The following is a 23339-nucleotide window of genomic DNA, read 5'->3' as shown; positions in this document are numbered from 1 at the left end:
TTGTCTGCAGCAGTCCTAAACTATGCTGTCTGCTGCTATCGTGGTAATGCAAAATGTGCCAAATCTGAAACTGTGGGGATTACAAGTCTAAAGACAACACAAATAAGAATGTGTACATACATAAAGGATTATGTTTTTTCAAACCTTAAGGGGAACTACTTCTGGAGGTTTGAGCAGACAGCTGGTTCTAGACTGCTCATCTTTTCCCACACCAAGCTGGAGACAGGAGCTGTGATAAAATCCAGAAAGTACTGCACTGTTCCAGTCGAGGAAACTGATGTTGCTCTCCCTGCCGTCTGCGCATGCATTTACTAAATCATTATCATTTCGAACAAACATGATCTTCACCTGAGTTACCCTTTATTTAAACAGGCCGCCCTAAGGCTTCATAAGAGTTAAAGACAGTCCTACGTCCAACAGAAGGACAAAAAAAAAACAAACAGAAGAAGAGGAAACAGAAATTGCAATGAGCTATTTAAAGTTAGGCCTTAAGCACTTCTGTCAAGTGAATCAGCTTTTTCCTTTTTTTTTTTCTTTCATTTTAGATGTGGAGTCTCAAATTTTAGCCCATAAGGCTATTATCAAGGCAACACTAGTAGCACGAGAGCATCTGTGCTCGCCTTTGGGCTTTTTCCTATACCCATCGCACCATGATGGTCTACGGCTCAAAAAATCCTGGGGCCTCGTAGTCATAGAAACCCACTCATGTATGAATGTTACTTTGTTTAAACATGACTCCAGGAGAAGACACAGAGAGGAAAGGACGGGACAGGAATGTCCTGGAAGACACGTCACGTGTGGGTGATGTAACAAGAAAGTGGAGGAAAAAAAGACTCGGTGTTTTGGTGCCCAAAAATGATGCAGACAAGAAGAAGCTGAGAGGTTGTGTGTGGGGCTTTCCTCACACAACTGTAAAGTATCTGAATGTAAGTAGAAGTTCTGTGGTGCTATCACAGTCTAGCAATAAAACATACTCCAAAAATCAAGAAGAGTTTCTCATGATTTAACTGGTTAACGAAACGGGACAGAAGACAGGACAGAAAGTTTCTATCATTACTTACCTGATCCACATGGTCTGTAAAAGATTAGCAGAAAACACCAGTCATTATGAATATATATTCACAGGTATTAGAGGAAGCCAGGAGTCAGGTTGCAGCATATTTTCAAAACCTACTTTCCTCTGTCTGAGTTTTAACCAATAATCCAGTTAGTCTTAGGTATGACATCTCCATTGGAGGCTGTATAAACACTGAACATGACCCCAGAGCATCTTTGTGTCAGGAGGAACATGTTGTATATGGAACAGTGGCTAAAAATAACCCAGTGTTAGCTTGTCTCTTTCTATCTTTTTATTAGTGTAACCCCCTGCAGTTGTTCAATTCAACAAAATTCCTTTAAAAGTAAATCAAAGGGACACTATTCTGGTTTATGTTTCAAACACGTTAAAGAAAAAGACGGAGCTGGAGGTTTTTATAATGTAAGAATGCATCAATAAAGGCATTTCATGAATGATGATTGGAGACACCTCAGTGAGTCTATCAGCAGCTAATGATTATGAGCTTTGTGACCCAGTAATGGAGGTGGTGACCTTCAGGGGTATTGTGAAAAGAAGGCGTGGGATGAAATTGAAGTAATATGTTCACAGGGTTATTGTGGATAAATCATTAAGACTACACATGCAGGCAACAAAAAAATAAAAAAAAAACGTCTTACATATCGCACTTCATGCAGTCTGCCCTGCATCTAGCTTTCATCTCATTTTAGCCTGTGTGTGTGTGTGTGTGTGTGTGTGTGTGTGTGTGTGTGTGTGTGTGTGTGTGTGTGTGCCTCTCAGAGTGTGGCAGAGTCTGTCAGGCAAGGCAGTGACAGGGTTTTGGCCGCGGTCTGTGAACCTGGCTGCTCTGTTTAGCTCCGCCTGTGACAGAGAGCGAGGGGGACATCACCCAGCCGTGGCTGCCCCAGCTGAGCCAATCGGGCGTGAGCGCTTACGGTCACATCAGCGCATGCCTTTTGCCATGTGCAGCTCTGTGGCACAGATCCCCTAACATGCTCTCCACAGTTGTAGTGGCATTCTGCTGATGACTTGCATGTGTTTGCTCAGATAATAAAGGTAACTCTGTGTGTTTCATTAAAAAATATGTGTGCCCTCCTTCACTGCACCTGTGCTGATAATGTTTAACAGCATTATGTGATCACATGGCTGAAAAACAGGCTTCTAGTGTAACCGTATGTGCGTTTGCTATGAAAACTTTGATTTTGATTATTATGGCCCTCCAAAATCTGATATCAGTGACCTTTTGGGTCAAAAATGAGGGTTTTTTTTAGGATTTCCCAAATTATCCAAAATAACAAAGGGTGCCTCACCTATTTTTCAGCTGTAGTGAAACAATTTCAATGTAAATTCACCGTTAAATGTAAACTGGAGACAGAGAATGTTTGCCTTTAAAGGAAAAGCTGTCTCTTTTGAATTAAGACACAACTTTTATTTTGAAGGTCAACATTCTCAGTTTCTTTTTTGCATTGCACTTCTTTAAGTTTCACAAACACATGTCGAGCAGTTTGCGACTGTTTACACATAAGTCAGAACCTTCTACAAAACTATGGGAGTTTGCGGGAGTATGCTGGCAACCAAAGTAATCATAAGCACATTTTGGATGCAGCGAGATATATTTCTCTTTATAGGAATTTCATACTGGTGACTGCCAGCAATAAACAGTACAGCAGCCACTTGCCGACTGTTCGTGGAATAAGCACTTTTTCCTTGTGACCAGGGAATCGCTTACCCGTGTGAACGGAGCTTTAGCAATCACTTTTTACAGTTACTGCAAGCAACCAATTGCAACTGTTTGAAATACACCGTTTTTGTCAACCGGTCTCTGGGCCTGTGTGACTGTCCAGGGCTCTCTTTTTTTTTTCTTTTGACCTGAAACACATCCAGATTTAGTCAGATCCAGCTGTAACATTGTGAGGCCACAATTCCATCACCAGGTCAGAGTGACATCTGAAAACTAGAATAAATTTGAACTTATTCAAATCTGTAGATTAGAGCTGATGTATTAGAGTTGATAACGATGACATCATTGAACCCATTCTGTGAAACCTCAAATACAGCTCTGCCAAATTTAATTTAAAAAACATGATTTTAATCATTGTGGTATTTTGTATTTTTTCATTGAATGGGAAACTGTCTATTGTACACAAAATAATTTTGTATTATTTATAAAATAAAGGACATTAAATGCATTTGTGTGATTTTTAGATTTTATTTTAACAAAGCACATGAAGAAGATGAGTTATACACTGAAATAGTACATGGCTATTTTTAGATATAGCAAAAACTCATTCACTGAGGTAGTATTTAGGGTTCATCTGAGTGCAATGATAGTTTATCATATCAATGACTGTTTTTCATGTTGGTCTTGGAAAAAAATGAGATCACTTCATGCAGAGGAAACAGTATAAACGCCATGCAAAGAATTTTACTGAAGAAAAGTCACATCAACAGTCCTTAAATTTAACCTTTACATTACCTGTTATTATCTACATTCATTTTAATCCTATCCTTATACATTTACATAAGAGATGCTTATTCTTGTAGAAAGCATGCCTTGAATGTTTCCCTGTAGTTCATTATTTTTTCCTCTGAACAAATTTATGTTGTTCAGAATTTCACGAGATCTGCATATTTAAATGTCTCAAGCTGTAAAAATAGTCAATTTGTATAATCCCAACAACACTCATAGTAAAAAATCCAAACTGTGCGTTTTTAAGAAGAAGAAGAAAAAGTAGATGCAATGTCCTTTTATTATTACAGTGCTTCTTTAATCTTCAAAATTGACATATTTAATGTGTGCTTTTCAACTAAGTCTCTCATCTGCCATTACCCACAGAAATTTGTTTTCATTTACTCTTTCAATATCGATCCCACTTACTTTAATTAATGGATTGAAGTGTATTTAATACATTTTTCAAAATAACATTATTTTAAGTTTATTTGAATTTAATGTTCATTTCTTCTTATCATGGATGACATCTGTCCTTAAAAATATTACACCCAAGACAATGATATTTCAAATGGGGAGTAAAAAGGTTAAAAAGAACAGACAGGAGAGTAATGTGAGGGATGTCAGAGGTCCCCCAGGCCACAATACTTCCTGTACTCTTTACTGACTACTCTTAGGGGGAACCATGGCAATTTTTGAAACAAAATTTAAGATAAAACATTACAAGCTTTTCATTCTCATAAAGAAATGTTCCTTAAAATTAACCTGCATTCTATCAAACTAAAACATGTTTAAAACACACTCAATAGAACATTTTTCTATGGTAATTGCAAAAAACTTATTTCAGTCTTTTTTCCAAAGAAGAAGAAGAATGTCGAGCTTTTCAATATTTTTTTCAAGTATATTTAAACATATGATGATTAATTTAAATTCTTTGTTTTGGGTACATTCCCTCAGCCTTTAAAATGTTATAATGGGTATTTTCCAAAATTTTGAAAGAAAAATTAAATGAATCAACTAAGAGTATACACAGGCACAGTAATTGTTAGATTTCTAATAATCGGAAGCAAAGAAACCCAAGAGAGTTTGGTCAGATATATTAAAGATGCCTTCACATATATATAATTTGAGATACTAAAGAACTTCTGATGATTGTCAGACTGACACTTTACATTAATACAAGTTTACCAACAAGAGGAGATTAAGATGAGCAACCGCAGACAAAACCAAAACAACAGGTATGAGTCACATGAGCACACAGTGCAGAAGCTCAAACGTTACCTCATCACTGCTGAACCCGGGAATGTGAGTAAACCACAGGAAAGGTTGTGTCATTGGTGAGTGACAGTGAATGAAAGACATCTCTCTGCCCCCATCCCTGTCACGTTGTGACTCCGCCCCTCCGATGACCCGAGGGAAGTGGCATAAGACCTGTCACCCCAAATCACAGCCTGGGCTATGACAGCTATGCTCATATGTAAATGTGTCAGCATACACAGATTCGTGAGCAGGACATATCAGTTTGAATATGCATGTGCAACACTGACTGAAGCGCAAACATCTCTGTACATGCAGGTCTCGGTACATCTGCATGTATGTTTCCAGGCTCATGGTATGTATGTCTAAGCTGATCCCAGTATGTCATAGTGACATTCCCAGTGGGAAGGTCCCTCACGACTGTTTTCATTTGCTGGACTGCCCGTATGTCTTCATGAGTGCTGGGTAGGTGAAAGTGACATCCAATTTCATCCACACTCACGGGGGGTTCTCTCTGTCTGCCTATATCTTCTTCTCTTACAATAAATGTCCCCTATTGTGCCTTCTGCAAGGAGGCATTTACTAGTTTTCTCTGTTTCACATCAGTATAAATGATTTTACCTGTGGTCTGTTTTGAATATGTCATACCGGAATGGGTGCTAGTAATTAAGGATGTAACTGTGCCATTTATTTCAATTAAAGCTGAATAAATTTACTTCCTTCTTAGCATTTACATCACATTGAATGGCAGAAAAATTCACTTTCAAAAACTATAAAATCCAACAAGCTAAAGCTGTTGACATACCTAGTTAGTGCTGTGACTAATTATTAGTTATTCCATTAGTTATTCCACTCCAAAAATGGAAGTTATATTTTAACCCTCTCAGGCTCAAATTAAACCTTTTGTTGCTAATGCACAACCAAGTCCTTTAGTGGTACTTCTGAGTAAAAAAACTCATAAAATATGTATGTGGGGTAAGCAGGTTGTTAGTTTTTAACTGTTGCAAATCTGCAACGCCTGCCTTGAGAGGGTTAATGGGAAAAAGTCAAAAATCCTCACAATGGAGAACTGGCTTTTTGCTTCATAAAATCCTACTCATTATTTTAAAGCATTAATTTGAAAAGAATCATTAAATATTGAATGGCCTTGCTCCCGAATACATCATAGACCTACTAACCTCTTATCCACCTGGGCATTTATCTTGATCTTTAAAAGTATTCTGCTGGTTTTCAATCTGCCAATTAAGAGCAGAATGGCAACTTTATTTCCCTGAAAGATTCTACTTTAAAAATTCTTTTATTGAAAGGGCTTTATAGATGTTTGATTTATGGCATATATATTTTAATATTATTTTTTGCTCCTATTTGTTGTTTTTGTAAGTGTTTACTTTCTTTCTGTGAAGCACTTTGCAGCTTTATTGGGAAATTGCTTTATAAATTAAGTTTGTTATTCTACAGTTAGAATTAATGCCCACTTATGAAAATTGTTGCTACTTAATTTCCTGTTTACTAATCAACATATTAATCAAACTCTACAGGGAAAGAGTGTGTCATAGAATTATATCGCAATACTGCAGTTTTAAATCAAAGTACACAGCACTACTGCATTGCAGGGACTTTGCGATCTGGACACGTGTATTGCACGACTACGACATGCTGCAGCAATACAACTAGGATGACACAAAAATCCTGGTGTTCAGGATTCCCTTTGTTAGACAAAATCAGACACTCCCCATCGCCTGTTTTTAGCTAAAGATTCGGAGATCTGCTGTGGCATCACGGCGACACGTGCACCGACACAACTGCGAGGGGTCAGGGCCGACTCCAGGGCTCGTTTTCCAGAGTCATCCTGAGTCACAGAGAGCATGCACAACCCTCCCCTACTCTTTGATGCCCAATATTTAAGGTCTCCCCTTAAATATCAGGCACGCAGGACACAGAGCATGCTCAACTGCACTCACATGCACACATCAAACTACAATAATCTCACCACTGAACTTACTTAATTTGGGAAGCACGTGAAGGTCAAAATCTGTTTAGTTTAGCTTAACGAAAAGTATTTGCAAAACATATTAAAATCTTCAAAGTTATCTTAAGAGACCAGATGCAGTTAGTTACCAGTTATTTTTATATCAGTGTTGTGAAACAAATTTCAATATTTTCACTAAATCTTCTAAATGAAATTATTCTCCCAGAATCATTTGCTCATTGCAGAAACATTTCCACCACATCATGCAAATCCGTAAATTAGATCCCAACTGTACTACCAAAGACAGCCAAGTTATAAACAAAGTACAAATGTGCATTTATAGAGCAAACATGGAAGTAATGCAGCAAAACGCACATTCTGCTCTAACTATCATTTGCATTTGGTGACTTCTTAAAATTCTAAACGCTCGGTAATTACAAAGAGAGCAAGCCACCTTCCTTCTGCTCTTACTTTAAAGTCATTTACAGGAACTGGCAACCAGAAATTGCAGAGCAGAGTACACAGTGTCAAGCAGAGGGAATCCAGACTAGTTGGCAGGCATAAAGACACTTTTCCCTCAGTGTGCTGCACTCTGAGGATTAAGCCTACCTGTGTGCTCACGTCTGCTAAACAAGATATAGACATAATACCTTGATGTTTCATGTTGGGCAAAGCCAGTTAGGAGACGCTGCAGTGGCGAAGAATCTCCCAACATCTCTACATTTTTCCCACTTTATCTACTACACTGCACTCCCTCGTCACTCAAACAGTTTTCTTTGAGGTTCCAGTAACATTGCATGTTTTGATGACTGACGGTTTTGTGCTGCACAACACCTGCTTCTAATATGCAAGTAGGGATAGGTTTTTTTGAAGTAGTGGCTGAAAGCATAAAATTTAGCTCTTACTGTACTGGCTCCACATCACACATTCTGAAGGAAAGAACTGGAAAAAGCAGGAAGTGAATTACTTCATTTATTCAAGATAGCTGCCATAAAGCATGTAATTGACTTAAACACATCCCGCAGATATTTCAGCTGACAATTATGGTAATTGCAGACGGCTGATTTAGTTGCAAGTGATTATCGTAAAATAACGTTCGAATAACAGCACAAAGGTAGATAATTTGATACACATAATATATTTTAGAGATTAAGGCAGTTTTCAGCGGTGGAAACTAAAAGAGGAATTTCATGGTTTTAAAACTACTTTGTATTAATGATTCTTTACTGCTATTATTTACATTTGAAGAGTTGCAGGGCTTCATTGTTGCTGTTATCTTGGGTGCCTAACAAAATACACTGTAATACTGTAGTCAAAGGAGCTTGCAAAGAAAAGCGTCTGGACTTCTATAAGTTACTTGAAGACGTTTCACCTCTCATCCGAGAAGCTTCTTCAGTTCTAAGGTCAAATGGTGGAGAGTCCCAGATATAAGCCTAGTGGGAGTATCCCCCCACAGAGGGACAAAAGGACCCCCTGATGATCTGGGTGTGGGTCCCAATCAGCCAGGGTTTCAGGTGAGCTCATTGTGAAACCTGGCCCCACCTTATCATGTGAATTCCTGAGGTCAGATGGCCCAGGATGTGAGTGGGCGTTAAGGCGTCTGGGGAGGGAACTCAAAACTGGATTATAGATGGCAGACAGTTGGTGTCATAAACCACCGCCTCTGTTCAAAGATGGTCGCTCACAGTGGACATAGATGGCTTCTTTCACTCCTCTTTCAAACCATCTGGAGGAGTGACCTTAGAACTGAAGAAGCTTCTCGGATGAGAAGTAAAACATCTTCAAGTAACTTAAAGAAGTCCAGATGCTTTTCTTTGCAAGCTCCTTTGACTACGATGACCTGGATGACTGAGAACCTTCACAGACATGTAATACTGTAGTATGTAATACTGTGGTGTCAAACCTAAAATGGGCAGGAGCATCAAACTAATGCAAAATAACTTAATACAAGAAAACATGTTTTGCTAATTTTTAACCTGTTTCATAGAATAAAAATACATTGTGAAATTTTACAAAACAGATAATGAATCATACAATAAGATGTATGTAGACTTTCGGAAGCAAACATATTTCACTTCTTTATGATTCAAACATCCAACTGACATCTATAAACTTTTCTTACATTTCCACTCTTGTGTAGTAATATTGGCATCAAAGATTTTATTTTGAATCCGAAAAAAATTATTATTGACTTCTCCGCCATTGAGCTGTGATCCTCAAACTATGCAAAATATTGTTTTCGTCAAAAGTCCTACAAAGGCTCAAGAAACTTGAATGCATCTTCATTTTAATTAAGGAGCATCATACTAAATTTTAACTGTAAATTGAAAGAAGACAATGCTAATGCATTCTACATTATACTGCAGTACTGACCATTCATAGTAAGCCATAATGAGATCTATACATGAACATTTAATACACTGTATCCTGTGGCTTGGTCCTGAGCCAAGCAACAGGAATAGACTCATTCAACTGAAACAATCCGACTAATAACATGTATTAACTTTTTCATTTTTTACACATGGAGCTTTTAAAATGTGCAGCTTTAAAGTATTTAGGAATATAGCCCCACGTCCACCAGCTACAAAGGTAAAATGTTTCTTACATATGTACATATTTGTACAGGTACATTCAAATATACATATTTTAATGCATATATAATCAAAGCTTAAGCTTAACACGTCCTCAATAACTAGTGCATTTCTTTCATTTCAGGTACGTGACATTCTGTAGTGTACACTCTAAATTTCAAGCTTTGATCTTGCGATTTGGAAATCATCACATGCTTTTTCAGCAGAGCGGATAGCCTGCTTGGTCTTTTTCTTTTCTTTTGTTTGTCTCTTCTGGACTTGACTTAAAGTTACATTTTTGGGGGGATTACTGTAAAGGCTCAGCACTTTTCTTCTTTCTTACTTCATTTTTTTCCTTTTTTTTTTTTTGCTTTTTTCTCTTTTTTTTGCTTTGATCGATTGGATAAATCAACTTACCAGACACCTAATGTAACATATCTCCAACTTTTCTGGGACATCTTCTGGTCATTTAGTAAACATCCATGCACAATTTATCACTTATATCTGCCAGGTCATGAGTTTCTTTAGTGTCCCCAGGGGTGAAATAATGCAAAAAAGCATTGTATTGAATATAAAAAGAGGACAGTAACGCATTCATCATGATACTAACTGATGGGGCATTTTCTTGCTGCCAAAGAGAATGTGCTCCTCATCTTTCTCGCAGTGCTGGAGTACACAGGGGGGGACTTCCCTTCCCTTCCTCCCATACTGGCGTAGGTTCCACCCCCATTGCACAGTGAGAGTTAAATAATGGTCTCCAGTGGGGTACAAGGGTAAAAAGGTGGGGGGAGAATCCAACAGCACAGATGGACTGCCTTGCAGAGTAGTTTCACATGCAGAAAATGTTAATTAAATCTATAGTTTGCAAGGCTGTGAAATGCCAAAACTGCATTTACTTGATGGAAATATAGAACAAAGAATGGAGGGCAAATGGAGGTTGACATGTTGCTCTTAGAATCCTACCAAGGAATAAATTCAAAATAAATACATAGCATCCATATGTTATGTGCAAAGTAAGCATCACTCACTAGCCCTAAGCTCTTTCACTGGCAATATCCCAAATCCATCACAATAGCTGCACATATAGCGAGGATTTTTCTGAAGCACAGGGGGAGAAAGTCATTATGGAGGCTCATATGTGAGACACTGCTCGTATGGCATTGACAAATGCTCGACAGAGAAGCCAATGCGGCATAATTCAAAGACGTCCAGCACAATGAAAGGGTTTCTCATCATGGTGAATAATGCTGGGTGCTGGCTGCTTCTCAGCTTTAAGTGGTGGGAATGTTACTTTTGATATATTGACTTCTGGATTTATGAAATAATCCCTGAATCAGCGAATATATGTAGGTATGGAGCACCACGGATAAAGACACTCACAAAAACCTGGGGAGTGCTTTTAGGTATTTATTTATTTTTTAATTTGCTGTCTTTATATTCTGATTTGAATTGATTTTTTTTATATTAAAATATATATTTTTTAAATACACAGTTATTTACATCTGGAATGGTATGAACAACCTTATTGTTATATTCTTTTAGTTTAAGCACATTTCATAAGAAATAAACCTGAATTATAATGAGCTTTACTGATGCAGATAACATTTTTGGTCTAATTTAAATAATTCAAATGTTGCCAAAATTCTATTCATAAATTTAAATCAATGCAAACCTCCTAAAAGCTATACATATACGTCCAATACTTGTGAAATCAATTCATTAATTATACAAAACAAAGATTTTACCAATAATGCCATTATAGAATCTGCATGCGATTCAACTAATCTCAAAAGCTCCTGCGGGATTTAACGAAACCCTGAGGAGAATCCCTGCACCGCCCTCTACATCATCTACATGCTGATATGATTTGAGAATAAATGGGTTTGGTTTTGTTTCTCAAAGCATACACAGCGTGGATTTTTAACCTATATTTGTTTTCTGTTGTGCGGATATGTGTCTCTGAATTGACAGTTTATATTAATTAGACGTGTCGTTTGCAGCTCCTTCCCCAAAGCACACTTGTACAAAGAAGTTGATTTCTTGTTGCTCACAGCTTGGCCTTGACCACTCTGTTACACATGCCAAACAACAGAGGAGATTCGGTCCAACAGAAATGAAACGAAAAGCTGAAACCGTCTTCTGTGCGTTATGGTGCCAAATGGTGCGTCTATGACCCCCCAAGCAACCTTAGCAGGGTGCCCGCTGGGTTAAATTAGCCCCTTTAGGAACAAAGGAGGGACACTGTAACACTATTACAGCAATTGACAGGCGTATTCTTACCGCTATGCGAGTCTGTGAGGATGCTTTAAGATATAAGATGATCCGTTTTTTGGGAGGGAAAGGTCGTTTTGGACTTGGTGAGGTCCAAACTTGAATCCCGACGTTGATTATCAGCTCCACTTCTCGGGAGGAACCAGCAGGATGTTTCACTATTGGGTTTCAATTTAGTCTCAGAGCATCACTACGAGATGTGTAAGCAGTCTTTGTCCATGCCAGCCACGCTATTCTGTCTTCGGTCGAGCTACGTCGATTCAACTATGTGGTCTGTTGCGTAAAACCGGTGCCAAAATTCCTGCGGGCCCATTCCATTACAGCGATGCTAAACAATAGTCTGGTCATCTTGACAAGAACCGAACCCACACCAGCTCTGATAACAGCTGTATCGGCTTTTTAAAACCAAATCTTCAGCGCTAGTTTGTCCATATCACTATGACCGGCTCGAGAATTTGCTAATAAATACGTCAGCGGCTCACATGTGCCATTTGGCTCCAGCGTTGTCTTTCGGGTTCCTCGTCTTGTCCTCACAGGGGGAGTGAACAGTGGAGTTGCTGATCTGTTGATCACTGGAGGTCCACCTCCATCCAGCGGTGTCCTTGTCTCGTATTTATCGGGAACGGAGCCTTCGCCGTTTTCCACATGCAGTCTGACATTAGCTGAACGCGGATATCGATGAGTGACAGCTGGAGTCTCTGACTGTAAGCTTGGAGACCCATCTTTGCAGGAGGGGAGCAGCGATGTTGCGCGTACGTGTCTTTGGTAGTGCGCGTACCCGACAGGTCACACATCTCGGGTCCATAAACATCTGCCTAAGGAAAGGGCAGTTTGTACTTGTAGTCTTTGTTTGTGGTGCAGCCGTTCAGATATCACAGTTAGAGGCTCGGCGTATTTCTGCTGTTTTATAATGGAATAATCAATAGGATAATTATCTGCTATGGTATCATTTGAATACAACATTTAATATATTTTTATAAAAAAGCACTGGGAATGTTAGAGGTAATACTTATTTATTTATTCAAATTAGTATTGCCATGAGTTTATGTTCTTAATCTGCTTATCCACAATTACCGGAAGACGCTGGTGGGGTCTCAGATATATTGGGGGCGGGGACGGGGGGGTGGGGGGTGGAATGTGCTATTGTACTGCAAGTGTATTTCCTTAGTATGGCAATGAGGCATTATAAATAAAATGTGTGTCACTCTGGAACACTTATATGGGCAATATTAGATAAACCCAGTTTCAAAGGCATCGTTTCATTTTTGTTGGCACACTGGGGTGGAAGATTTACAGATTCGGTTTTGGAAATATATTTTTATTACCTATTAAATTTAATAGAAGGGTAAAAAAAAAAAAATGTATTTTGACCGTGATTTGGGAAAATATGGGCTTTGGGGAAAATTCTATCCATTTTTCACAAACAACAAATAGTCCTCACAGTTGATTTTGCTCCATTAATGACTTATAGTAATTATACTTCTTTCTGTTTTGCAAGCCTGTCATAGTGCAATAAAAATAACATGTTTTCTACTCATCAGTGCAAATCTAATCTATCAGCCTGTAATGAACCGCTGATCTGTACCATAAGTCATCCTTGCGGGGGTTGTCGGAACTGTATGCGCAGTCGCACTAAGGACAGATGTGATCAGAGGCATGCCCCGTAACGCGTATAGAGCAGTCTGTCGCGGCAGGAATAAGTTGTACAAAGTCCATGTAAGTTACGATAATACTTTGATAAGTATGATAAGTGTGTTTCTAATGTAAGGTATGTTGCTGCGTTTGTATTGTGAGCTATCTGAAAACCCTTTTATTCTTTATTTACGTTACTTACATCCATGTGCTATTTTTTAGCTAGACATGTGTGTCATGCAAGCTAGCAGCACCCCATGAGAAACGGGCCGAAGTGTTTAAGTGTTTACCGGAGTTTTGCACCCTTGGCAAGCGGACTGAGGTATGTGATGAGAGATGATCTGTTGTTATATTTTATTTAACTGAACTGTGTAATCCCTTGATGCTGTTTGAAGTAACCCCTTTTGTTTTATTTAATCTGTGACTGTATATCTCAGAATTACTTGTTTGAACTTGCCTGAATTAACTTAAGCTCATTGTTATAGTTCAAAGGGTACTGTACGGGTATCAATTTTTTCTTATTTTATAGTTTTCACGGTGCTCAACGTCCAGAGAATGAGCCGTGTGTGGTGAGGAAATAAATGGCTGCACCCGTTAGAGACTCTTCTGTCGTTCTTGATGCCAAGGGCTGCTACAGTGAAAACTCATCGCTGCCTTGCAGCCATCTACACTCATCTTATTCTTTCGTCGAACTGTGAGTAAAGGAGTGTATCGCATCATCTAGAGACTACTGGATCAGTAAAGGACTCAAAATAAGGACATTATAAATACAATGTCATGCACACCTTCATCTTGTAAGCTGTGTGAGCAAATGATCTTCAACATGGCAGTCTAAAGTAATGCAAGAAAGAAAGACCTCTTCTGTATTTAACACAGTAGCATGTAAAGTTGTGATGCTGAATATCCCACATTTCTTGCATCAGAATGTCTAAGACTGAATCTGGGCTTTATGCTATCAGTTGTACTTCTGTAAAAACTTAAGTGGCAAATTGTCTGATTTGAGGGCATCATCAGTATTATTTTGGTTTTGTTGCCAGTCTGTGAGGTTAAAGGTGTAAATATCTAAGTTGAGTGTTAATAAGTTTGAAACCACCACTCAACCCATTTGAGTTAAGATATATACACTTAAAAGGGCAGGTGCAACAAGCCAAAAATAAAATTAATAATAATGTTGTCCCCTGTTGAAGAAATAGACAAATCTACAGAGGCACAAAAGGCCAGGTCCAGCTCCAGAGAGCGAAGACTAACAGAAAAGGGGCAGGAGATGCATGAACAGGAGGCCAAGAAAAATGAAAGGTCATTTAGCAAGACATATGAGTCCTGGAAGGAGTTAGCAAGAGGAGTTAGAACAAGGCTGAAAGGTTTCTGCTCAAACGAAGACCTTGTTAGAACACAAACGGACATTAAGGCTAAAGAAGCATTAATGCATGAACTGTATGAGCCTATCCGACGTAATCATACTTCTACTCCAGATGTTGTCAAGAAAATGGATGCGTGTGTTGCCCTAACAACAGAAATTTGTGATCTCATTAGTAAACGACTAGAAGATATAGATAAGACTTTTAATGACAGGCTCGAGAAGGAGCGTGTAAGGATGATATTAAGTAAGGAGGAGTATGGATCTGTTTTTGGGAAAACTGAAACAGAAACAGTTATTTCAGAGCATTCAAAGGGCTCAGATTCATACTCTGGAGCCACATCTACGACTTCTAGCAAACGTGTGGATGCCGAAGCTGACCTTGCAGCTAAACTAGAACAGGCGAAGGCAATGCAACGAATACATGAACAGCAAGCCAAGTTGAGTAGCTTAGAGCATGAGTGGAAAATCAAGGAAGCACAAATGATTGCAGAAATGACAGCAAAGCTAGAGGAAGAGAGAACTAAACTGCAACAGCTACAGGCAGAAAATGAGGTAAAAGTAGCAGCAGCCAGAGTGAGAGCTTACAACAACTACGATGGATTGGAAAGCCTTAAGTATGAAGCAGATGACAAATCACAACTTGATAGCCAAATCATTGAATCTCAGAATCCATTGAATCCACAGGCTGAATCATTTCGACCTCAGTGTGCACCACCTGAGATTTTGCAAAGGCAACAGGAGGTCAGCTTAACACAGGAGCTTGCAAGCTTGTTCGTCTCCAACCGTCTGCCTGCACCTGAACCCACAGTGTTCACTGGTAACCCTTTAAAGTTTATAGACTGGAAGATATCCTTTATGGCATTGATTGGCCACAAACCCCTCCCCGCAGGCGAAAAAATGTTGTACTTGAAAAGTTATCTTGCTGGTGAGGCACGGAAGGCGGTCGAAGGATTCTTCTATCGAAACTCAGAAGATGCATATCAGGGTGCCTGGGAGATTCTTCAGGAGAGGTATGGAAGTTCATTTGTCGTCCAAAAGGCTTTCAGAGATAAACTGATGAAATGGCCAAAAATAGCTCCCAATGACCCAGTAGCCCTCAGAGAGTTTTCAGATTTCCTTCAAAGTTGTGCCGAGGCCATCCCTCATGTTAAAGGGCTGGCAATTCTAAATGATTGTGAAGAAAATCATAAACTTCTCAAAAAACTGCCCGAATGGCTGGTACGCAGATGGGGTCGTGTTGTTGTGGATGAACTAGACAGATGTCAAGAGTATCCACCATTTGCTCATTTCACCAGATTTCTACAAAGGGAAGCTAGAATAGCCTGCAACCCCATTGCTTCTCCCTTCTTATTAACCACTAAAGTTACAGATGAAAGGCTTCCTAAGAGAACCAAGGCACTCAGCACCAATGCTCAAGCTAAGCACTCTGCAGGTAAACCAGGGACCTTAATTTCAAAGCCAAGACCACCATGCTTCGTCTGCAACGATGAAACACACGGTGTCGCCAAGTGCCCAACCTTTGCCACAAGGCTTCCTGATGAAAAGAGAGCTTTCATTCGGGAAAACCGTCTTTGCTTTGGCTGTTTAAGAAAGGGTCACACTAGTAAAGAATGCAAAAGAAGGCACACATGCACTATATGTGGTCGAAATCATCCAACTTGCTTGCACATAGAGAGAATTGAGGGAGCCAGTGAAATGTTAAACAGTGATTCACCATCTGCAGGAAATGAGACAAAGGAAGTCCGCAATGTCATGTCACACACATTGACAAGATACTCCTCAGCTACGTCTAGCATTGTTCCAGTTTTTGTGTCATTGGCAGAAGACTCCCACAGTGAGATTCTCACATATGCTCTGCTCGACACACAGAGCGATTCAACTTTCATCTTGGGAGATCTGGTCTCTGCACTAAATGTGAAGACTCAGCCAGTGCAATTAAGGCTCAGTACAATGACAGCAGTAGACACAGTCATAGCTAGCAAAGTGGCTTGTGGATTGCAAGTTCGTGGGCTCCATAGTGAGTCGCATGTTCAGCTACGCCCGGCATATACAAGGGATTTCATCCCAGTCGATAAGTCTCACATTCCTACAAAGGACACCGCACTTCAGTGGCCACATCTGAGGCAACTGGCAAACAAGCTGCAGCCACTTCAAGACTGTGAAGTGGGATTGCTGATTGGCTATGATTGCCCATCAGCACTGGCCCCTCTAGAAGTCATTGTAGGGTCAGAAAACCATCCATTTGCTCAAAGAACCGTGCTTGGCTGGAGCATCATAGGATCAGCAAATCCATATCTTGATAGAAAGGAACATCAAAGCTTTGTACACAGAGTGGCAGTAAAGGAAATGCCATTGCCTCCGGTCAATGATGTGTTGAAGGTCCTAGAAATGGATTTCAGCGAAAGAAACTATCAAGATAAATATGTTTCTCAAGATGATGTTCATTTTGTAAAACTCCTCAGCAGCACAATCACAAAAAGGAAGGATGGACACTATGAGATGCCACTTCCTTTCAAGGGCAGCTCTCCACCTATGGTGCCAAACAACAAGCGACTGGCTGAAGCTCGTTTGCAACACCTCAAGAGGAAGTTAAGGTCCAACAGGCAGTACCATGACCATTACACAGCATTCATGGAGGAAACCATCAGCAAAGGTGTTGCAGAACCAGCCCCCCCAGCACATGAGGGAGAGACAATTTGGTACATCCCACATCATGGGGTGTACCATCCTAGGAAACCAGATAAACTTAGGGTGGTCTTCGACTGTTCAGCCAAGTTTCTGGGCATCTCTCTGAATGACACCTTATTGACTGGCCCTGATCTGATAAACTCTCTAGTAGGAGTTCTCTGCCGCTTTAGGAGAAAAGCTTGTGAACTAGTAATCAGTCTGGTTCAGCGACAAGCCTTTTTGCAAGACATAAAGACACTTCAGAAGGGCAACTCTCTTCCATGCTCTAGCCCCCTAAGTTGTCTTGATCCCATCTTAGATGAAGGACTTCTTCGTGTAGGTGGAAGACTGACAAAGGCAACGCTCAGTCGAGAACTAAAACACCCGGTTATCCTTCCAAAGGAAAGTCACATTACAAGACTAATACTGTCTCATTACCATGCCACCATCTGTCATCAGGGTCGCAGTCAAACCCTAGCAGAACTCAGAGCAAATGGGTTTTGGGTGCTTGGGGGAAGCAAAGCAGTTGCCAAGTTAATACATAAATGTGTGCAATGTCGAAAACTTCGGCGCCCCACCGAGGAGCAACGCATGGCAGAGCTCCCGAAAGAAAGGACTGAAGCCTCCGCTCCTTTCTCGTACTCTGGTATGGATTGCTTTGGTCCATTTTCCATCAAGCGGGGCCGTAAGGAGTACAAAAGGTATGGGCTTATCTTTACATGCCTGTCTTCACGTGCTGTTCATATCGAGATGCTAGAAGACCTATCAACAGATGCATTCATCAATGCCCTTAGATGCTTCATCAGCCTCAGAGGAGCTGTTTGCCAACTCCGCTGTGACCAAGGCACAAACTTTGTAGGAGCCAGAAATGAGTTCAGAGAGGCTCTCAAACAATGTGACATGCAGGCACTGGAGGCTTTCCTGGCAGACAAACAGTGTGAGTTTGTTTTCAATGCTCCTTCTGCAAGTCATGCTGGTGGCATCTGGGAACGCCAAATTAGAACCATTCGTAATGTGCTAAATGCCACTACTGCTCAGTGTGCAGGAAGACTAGACGATGCCTCTCTTAGAACTTTGTTTTATGAGGCCATGGCTATTGTAAATAGCCGCCCCTTGACTGTGGGCAGTATCTGTGACCCAAAGGCACCTGAACCTCTTACTCCGAACCATCTTATACTGATGAAGTCCAAAGTTGCTCTACCACCACCTGGGAAATTTGTGAGAGAAGACTTGTATGCAGCGAAGAGGTGGCGTAGAGTACAATACTTAACTGAGCAGTTCTGGGGTAGGTGGAAAAGAGAATACCTCATGAATGTCTCCACAAGACAGAAGTGGCACAAAACCCGCCGTAATCTAAAAGTGAATGACATTGTTATCATCAAGGAAGATATGTTACCAAGGTGTCAGTGGCAACTGGGGCGTATCGTTGAAACTATCGAAGGCGATGATGGTTTAGTCCGTCAGGTCAAAGTTCAAGTAGGAGTCCAAAGTCAGACCAAGAAACAGGACCGTGCTTTCAAGCCCCCCATCATCGAGCGGCCTATTCAAAAACTGGTGGTTCTTGTTGAAAGAGAATAATAACAACCATGTTATTATCTGAGAGGAACTGACATACTGACATAAACAATGTAACAGTCCAGGTGGCACCTGCTCTATGATGTTTGTACACCTGTATATTGGTTGAAGTGGTCTCATTTTGTTGTTGTTCAAATCATGTATGATTAGCTAGTTTGTAAATCATAGCATGATTGGTGGGAGTGTAATGAACCGCTGATCTGTACCATAAGTCATCCTTGCGGGGGTTGTCGGAACTGTATGCGCAGTCGCACTAAGGACAGATGTGATCAGAGGCATGCCCCGTAACGCGTATAGAGCAGTCTGTCGCGGCAGGAATAAGTTGTACAAAGTCCATGTAAGTTACGATAATACTTTGATAAGTATGATAAGTGTGTTTCTAATGTAAGGTATGTTGCTGCGTTTGTATTGTGAGCTATCTGAAAACCCTTTTATTCTTTATTTACGTTACTTACATCCATGTGCTATTTTTTAGCTAGTCATGTGTGTCATGCAAGCTAGCAGCACCCCATGAGAAACGGGCCGAAGTGTTTAAGTGTTTACCGGAGTTTTGCACCCTTGGCAAGCGGACTGAGGTATGTGATGAGAGATGATCTGTTGTTATATTTTATTTAACTGAACTGTGTAATCCCTTGATGCTGTTTGAAGTAACCCCTTTTGTTTTATTTAATCTGTGACTGTATATCTCAGAATTACTTGTTTGAACTTGCCTGAATTAACTTAAGCTCATTGTTATAGTTCAAAGGGTACTGTACGGGTATCAATTTTTTCTTATTTTATAGTTTTCACGGTGCTCAACGTCCAGAGAATGAGCCGTGTGTGGTGAGGAAATAAATGGCTGCACCCGTTAGAGACTCTTCTGTCGTTCTTGATGCCAAGGGCTGCTACACAGCCAATCACATGGAAGCAATCAGGCATGGTCAACAAGGCCTGCTTAAGTTCTAACTGAGCATCGGAATGAGGAGACAATGTCATATGTTATTTTGAACATGGCATGGCTGTTGGTGTCAGTCTGGCTGGTCTGAGTATTTCAGAAACTGCTGATCTGCTGGGATTTTCCCAAACAGCCATCTCGAGGATTTACAGAGAATGCAGAGCATCTCTGAATGTACAACACGCTGAACCTTGAAGCCAGTGGGCTACAGCAGCCGAGCTCACAAGACCTGGACAACAGAAAACTTCAAAATGTGGCCTGGTCTAAGTTTGAGTTTCTGCTCCAACATTTAAATAGGATCAGAATTTATACTAAACAGCATGAAAACATGGATCTGCCATGACCACTCCTTTATGACCACCATGTAAATTATGGTGGTCATGTCACAAAGCTGAAATCATCTTAGTCTGGTTTCTTGAACATGAAAATTAGATCACTGTACTCAAATGGCCTCCACAGTCACCAGATATCAATCCAAATAAGCTACTTTAGGGATGTGACAGGAAGGAGGATTCCCATCATGGATGTGCAATCAACAAACCTAAAGCAGAACTGTGATGCTATGATGTCAAAATGAACCAGAATCTCTTGATGTTTCCAGCACCTCGGTGAATCTATACCACAAAGAATAACGGCGGTTCTGAAGGCAAAGGAGGATCCAACAGAGCAAGTAGTAGCAAGGCGTTACTAATAAAGAGGCCGGTGAGTGTAGATGTGAATTTTCTTTCAGCTAGTCTGAAAGAAGACATTTTATGAAATAAATCTAAAAATAAAATCAAAAAATTTCAAAACATGCTCAGAATGTTTGTAATGTTTTGCTAAAAAAATGTTTTGTTTACATTATAAAAATATTTACAGCAGTCAAGAGGAAATTTAATTCAGAGCAAATGGGGGACACTTCTCTTCCCATAAAAGCAAACTGGAGAAATACAAAAAAACCCCTAAAAAATAAAGAAAGAAATGCAAAGTTAAAACTGTCTTTATTTAGCAAGATTAGTCTTGGTCTAGTCTGGTGTAGTTTCGTTTGTGGTCCAAATCCATAAAGAACAAATAAAGTGTCAATTTGACGTACTTGGCTTTTTATATGGGAAAAAAAACTAGGTTAATTAATTTAACCATTGACAAAAAACAATGAATAATTATTGGGCTGCAAATGATATCCTTTTTTTTTTTTTTTTGCCTGTCCCGTTTGGCTCTTTTGCCATCAGAATTATTGTCTAAAGCCGAAGAAAGATGCCCAACGGATTTACTTTACCAAATTGACCATCCCAGCCTTGCCGTAATGGTCCATTTGATTCACCTTTTATTGTTTATTTTATTTTCACTTGCTGAATACGGGACAGACTTGACTGGGGGAAAGAGGGGGAGAAAGAAAGAAAGAAAGAGGGAAAGAAAAACAGCTGAGAAGAGGGACGGGGGAGAAGGGCAAAAAACAAAAACGATATCCAAGGAAGTGACTGAAGGGATCAGGGTTCTTCGATTCCTTACAGTGAAAAGGGGCTTACAGATGAGTAATTCGTGAAATGATTTGGATCACTTCAAGGTGTTCTACCATTCATTACCATCTCAATCGCACCACTGAGTGAGGGCCCACGTCTGGTCTCAATCTGCTTGTTTAGAAGGCCTCAAGCATGGGAACACATATGGTTCATTTGGCAAATTGAGACAGCTAGCAGCTTTGAGGTTGCAGCTTCATTGTTCTAAAGGCGGGGTGGCTCACGAGTCCATCCACCCTCTCTGATTCTGCAGGCACCCATGCATGTGCAGCCTCAATGAGTATGTGAGCTAAACTCTGGCATGAACTAACCTCTGGATCCCCTGATAGGAAATGAATCAGTACTGTTGGTTCTTTGGGTGCCCGCGGGTGCAGGAGTCACACAGTCATGTGTTTCTTTGTGTGCCAGATCAAATGCCTTCTTTGTAGTTGCTGTAGTCATGACATTGTTTGGAGGCTGACTCAACCTTCATCATCTTCCTTCAGCGAGTAGATAATTGTGGCTACATCTTCGCTATAAACAGATTCTTATTATGAAACTGTCTGCCTGGACTCTCAGTGCCTATAGCTGTCCACGTTGTGCCGGATAATCCAGAGGGAGAGATTCGCTCATGATGTTAGCAGGAAGAGACAAGTGTGATTGAGTCATAGACACATGGCAGAGCCTGAGAGGTGTGTAGTTGCAGTGAGAAAGGAAAGCACGAATAAAAAAGTAAGAGCAGAGGACGGACAAACTGTGGGAAAGGGTGATTGATGAGATGTTTAAATCAGATGAAGATGCAAAGGAAAAGGCCTGACTGAGGAGGAGGAGAGTGCCCCTAGTTGGCCCTATACCACGGCAGAACCTTGCTCCTGTCTATATTTAGCACAGGGACCACAGATTGTAATGACTGCTCCGGGGCCTTGTGTTCAGACCGGCAAGAACTGCTGCCATCCGTCTCTGCGCCCAGGGCCAGGCACGATCTCACGCCAGCACATAAGGGAGGAGTGATGGGACCGTGTCTGAGTGCACGCTTACTTAACAAATGCGCAGAGTTGATCATATTCTTTTAGAACAGAGGTAACTGGATGTAAACCTCTGACAGAACCTGCATCTAAATACATCAATGAGAAAGGAAGCTTCGCTGCTCATATTAGTGAGTTCTTGTTCACAAATATCCAATTCCTTTCAATTCTCCTTCCCTGAAGCATTTGTAAAGGGCAGAGAAACCCCCACCCCACCCCTGCTATCTACCCACATTTGCCAAAAATAAATAAATACACAAAAATCACTTGTCACCCTGAACAGGATTGACATTCAGTCCAAATGTCAAAAGTAGCTTGCCATTTTCAACTCTTCCTATTCCAGGGCTAACCTTCCCAATCTCCATCACCTCCGGGACTGTTTGAGGGATTGTCAGTGGTGAGTGATGAAGGACCGAGCTGTTCAGACACTGCTGTGCTCCGAAGGTGTGACAAGATACGCCAACCAATGTGTCCTGAAGTGAAGTTAAAAGCTGCTCTTTAGAGTGATAATGTACTCAGTATATAGGTTTTGTGTTCAAATGCTTACACCCTACAGGCTTGAAAGTTTCATCTTTCACCAAGAGCAGTGGCTGTGGTCAGTTTGAAATCAAGTTTCACAGCAGATGGTGCCTCTCAAACTGCTCCTGCAGCATTATCCACTTCTCTGCTGCTGATTTGGCTGGAGGATCACTCATTGTGTAACTTTAAACTGCTCAAAAAGACGGTCTCCTAAATGCTGAGTTGCAGGCAGTTCTTCATGCTTTTATTGGATTTTTCAGAAGGAGTTATTTGGGATACTGCACCACCAAACTTTTGGAAAACAATTCCCATACAAAACCCCCCCAAAAATATCAAACCTGCATTTAAGTAATGCTATACTCTGTAAGTTACATAAACTGACTTCTGGTGATCCCATCAGTTGAGAAGGCAGTTTGTATTGTTTGCCAAATTTTATCCTGCCTATAGATGAGCTCTTACTTGGGCAACTGAAAACTCATAACCAAGGCCTTTAGAAACTATTATATATGGATTTATGATTTATGAAGCATCCTTAAAAACCCAATCACATCATTAAAGTGGATTTTATATGACAGCATTATA

The 23339-nt window shown here is 40.4% G+C and overlaps 1 protein-coding gene and 1 long non-coding RNA gene across 2 annotated transcripts in view; one reads left to right on the top strand and one right to left on the bottom strand.

Moving 5' to 3' along the window:
• Window positions 1-12329, bottom strand: part of gjc1 (gap junction protein gamma 1) — a 46457-nt gene extending 34128 nt beyond the window's left edge. Inside the window, exon 1 of the mRNA XM_085454789.1 lies at window positions 11580-12329. The gene's annotated coding sequence lies outside the window, so the exon portion shown is untranslated. The remainder of the gene's footprint in view (window positions 1-11579) is intronic.
• Window positions 12330-18698: 6369 nt separating this feature from the next.
• LOC146711788 (uncharacterized) lies at window positions 18699-19654 on the top strand. The gene is made up of 2 exons (XR_014920203.1): window positions 18699-19379; window positions 19587-19654. It is a non-coding gene; the product is annotated as an uncharacterized LOC146711788 (long non-coding RNA).
• The last annotated feature ends 3685 nt before the right edge of the window (window positions 19655-23339 follow it).

Source organism: Copadichromis virginalis, linkage group LG4, assembly GCF_057382275.1.
Source record: "Copadichromis virginalis isolate Kocher_CV1m ecotype Utaka linkage group LG4, C_Virginalis_male_GT1.1, whole genome shotgun sequence".
Taxonomy (NCBI): Eukaryota; Metazoa; Chordata; class Actinopteri; order Cichliformes; family Cichlidae; genus Copadichromis; species Copadichromis virginalis.
The sequence above is the reverse complement of the archived record's forward strand: the minus strand, read 5'-3'. Positions and strand labels throughout refer to the sequence as shown.